Here is a 2,924-nt window from a genome sequence, read left to right as displayed (position 1 = left end):
TCAGAAGTGAACTTATGTCATCATGTGAAGTGTTCATACATTGATTGCAGTGTCCATACGTACCACAACACTGCATTAGATTATGGAAGGGATTCATCAACCCTGTCAGTGTCTATGGTTCCACTTTGCAGGCTAGTGATGAGGAGAAGAACAGCGTCTATCAGCAGCTGGAAGAACTGATCAGCAGGATTCCATGGAAGAAGCCCATCCTAGTACTTGGAGACTCCAATGCAAGTGTTGGATCCAATTCTGAGACCTGCCCTGGGATTCTGGGTAGGCATGACATTGGACGTATGAGTGACAATGATCAGAAAATTCTTGAGCTCTGTGCCAGTCAAGACTTATCGGCGACCAACACCTTTGCTGGTAACATCAGAAGAAGAATGTCATGAAGACATTTGAGGTTGAAACACTGGCATCAGCTGGATTTGTTACTGAAAAATCATACACACTTGAAAAACAACCTGCATACAAGATCCTTCCAAAGTGTAGACTGCAGCACAACCACTCCCTTGTCTGCTACAAAGTGAAGTTTCAAGCTAAGAAGATCCACCACAATAAAACTGCTGGACAACCTTGTATTGACTTGTGCCAAATCAATGATCCTATCAAGAAATAGCTTTTCGTTGAAGAAATAGCAAATCAGCCAGAATGAATGAGACTGCATCAGCTGCATGGGAAATCCTGAAGACAACTATGTACAATGTGGCAAGCAAAAGTTTTGGAAGAAATACTAAGAAAAATGATAAGTGGTTTGCAGACCATTTGGAAGTATTGCTGCCATTCATTAGCTGGGAAAACCTATCCTGAGAGCCAGTGTGGCTTCTGGTCGGAAAGGTCCACCATAGAGATTGTCTTCTCTGTAAGACAACTGCAAGAAAAGCGCAGAGAGAAGCATATCACACTATACATGGCTTTTATAGATTTAATAAAAGCCTTTGACATGGTTCATTGGTCAGAGCTTAACACTGTTCTGAAGAAGCTTGGTTGTCCACCTATACTGCTAAACCTTGTGAAATCCTTACGTGATGGCATGAAGGCAACTGTAATGTATGAAAACCAAGCATCTGACTCATTCAGCATCAACAACCAAGCAAAGCGGGGCTGTGCACTGACTCCCACATTGTTTAACATTTACTTCTTACTAGCCTGTCAAGAATGACAGGTGGGGGGAACGGGGATGGGATGGACTGCCACCACCTAATGCCCCATGTTGTCACTGTTCTGCCTCTTGCAGGGAGCAGGGTGGGGAAGCCAAGGCCAGCAGTGCTGGCCCTGTCTCTCCCACCCTCAGTCCAGTCCTTGGCATGGCTTTAGAATCATGGCAGTGATCCCCCATGCTTGGAGCACTCTGATTGGCTGTTTCCATCAGCCAATCACAGCGCGAATAAAGCATTACAGACAGACAAACTTAGGCTTTTATAATATTAGAATTCCTGTTTTAACATGCGTTCCATGATGTTTGCAAGGGTGTCTATCTTGGCACTAGACATGATGAAGGACTGTTTTGTCTCCTGCTTGATGCTGGCAGGGGGAGTGCTCCAAGTCTGGGAGGAGAAGGGCCAGCACGATCTTCACGGTGCATCCAGGTCACTTGCCCTGCTCCTCTGTGGGCCATGCAGGCTTTTATAACAGGCTCTAGGATGGACCAGGTGAGAGGGGACAGTCACCATGCCACCAGTGCCCTGCCTTGGGCACAAAGGATCTGAGTCCTTCATGCCCCTGGAACCCCATAGGGCACAGAGCCTCACAGGGCCCCCCTGGCAGTCCTGGTTTCTGAACACAGCTCACCCCACCCCCAGGGGCATGGGCGGCTGGTGGACCTACCTTTCCCCACACAGACATATTAGGAGTCACTCTGGGCCCTGCCCTCTCGAGGATGAGATCCTGTTGGGTGGAAGGATGAGGGAGTCAATACAGGGGACGTGGGCCCACACACCTGTATGCAGATGGCAGCCACGAGCTCAGGCTGGCAGTCTCATACAGGTTGTTGGGGACTGGGGCAGCAAGTATTACTTGGGGTGCAAAGGGCTTCAATCCAGGACGTGGCCAATCTCTTGGCCTCCCTAGGCCCCGCTGGGGTGTGCAGGGTGCTGGGTCCCTCTGGGCCACACTTCTCTTCCTTGGAGCATCCAGCTTGACCCTGCTTTGAGGGCTTCTGTCAAGACCCTAGGAAAGAAGGAGACGGGACAGTCACCGTGCCAGCTGTGCCCTTTGCTGAACACTAAGGGTCCAATCCCCTCACATCTGTCGGCCCTCTAAGGGAGGGAGCCTGGCAGGGGCCCCATCTGGTGCCCCAGGCCCTGGATCTGGCCCACCCTAACCTAGGTCACTGCCGGTTGGGGTACCTACCACTCCCTGCATAGCCAGCTTGGGCAGCTTCTGTCTATGCCTCAGGGTCTCAGCGTGGAGCAGCTGTAGAAGGAAAGAATGGGTGAGTCGTTGTGGGGAGCAGTGAGTGCCTGCTAGGGACACAGCCTCATACACATGCACACACAGAGGCCAGTCACCAGTATGAGCTCACTTGTATATGTACACACTCCACCACATGCACACATCCCACCTGATGGACACCTCTGCTCCTCTAGATGTTTCCCCAGGGCACATGGGCATGCCTGTCGTACCACCTCCCCAAGCATACACATCTGCACAAACCCAAGACCTATGGTAGGCAAATCCCTCCATAGTCTGTGTCTCCATTTCCCCTTCTCTATCAGACAGATAACAGAGGTCCTAGCCCTAGGAGATGCTTAGAGGCGGAGTCCAGGGAAGTCCCAGCCTGGCCTCTCAGGGCACCTGGGGTGCGGGACTCCCTGGGGAGAGGATTTTATATTGCTCAGTCAGGGAAGAGCACAGAGAAGGCTGAACAGGGACTAGATTGATCCTCATGGCCAGGGCAGGTGTTCATACATGGCAGGGCAGAG

At 51.0% G+C, this 2,924-nt stretch overlaps 1 long non-coding RNA gene across 1 annotated transcript; it reads right to left on the bottom strand.

Annotated features, from left to right (window-relative positions):
• Nucleotides 1-1,441: 1,441 nt before the first annotated feature.
• Nucleotides 1,442-2,549, bottom strand: LOC109287255. The gene is made up of 3 exons (XR_002094794.1): nt 2,353-2,549; nt 1,828-2,169; nt 1,442-1,638 (listed from the first exon to the last, which is right to left on the bottom strand). It is a non-coding gene; the product is annotated as an uncharacterized LOC109287255 (long non-coding RNA).
• Between the last annotated feature and the right edge of the window lie 375 nt (nt 2,550-2,924).

Source organism: Gavialis gangeticus, unplaced genomic scaffold, assembly GCF_001723915.1.
Source record: "Gavialis gangeticus isolate Ggan-Ray unplaced genomic scaffold, GavGan_comp1, whole genome shotgun sequence".
Lineage (NCBI taxonomy): Eukaryota > Metazoa > Chordata > Crocodylia > Gavialidae > Gavialis > Gavialis gangeticus.
Note: the sequence above shows the minus strand (reverse complement) of the source record. Positions and strands in the feature narration are given on the sequence as shown.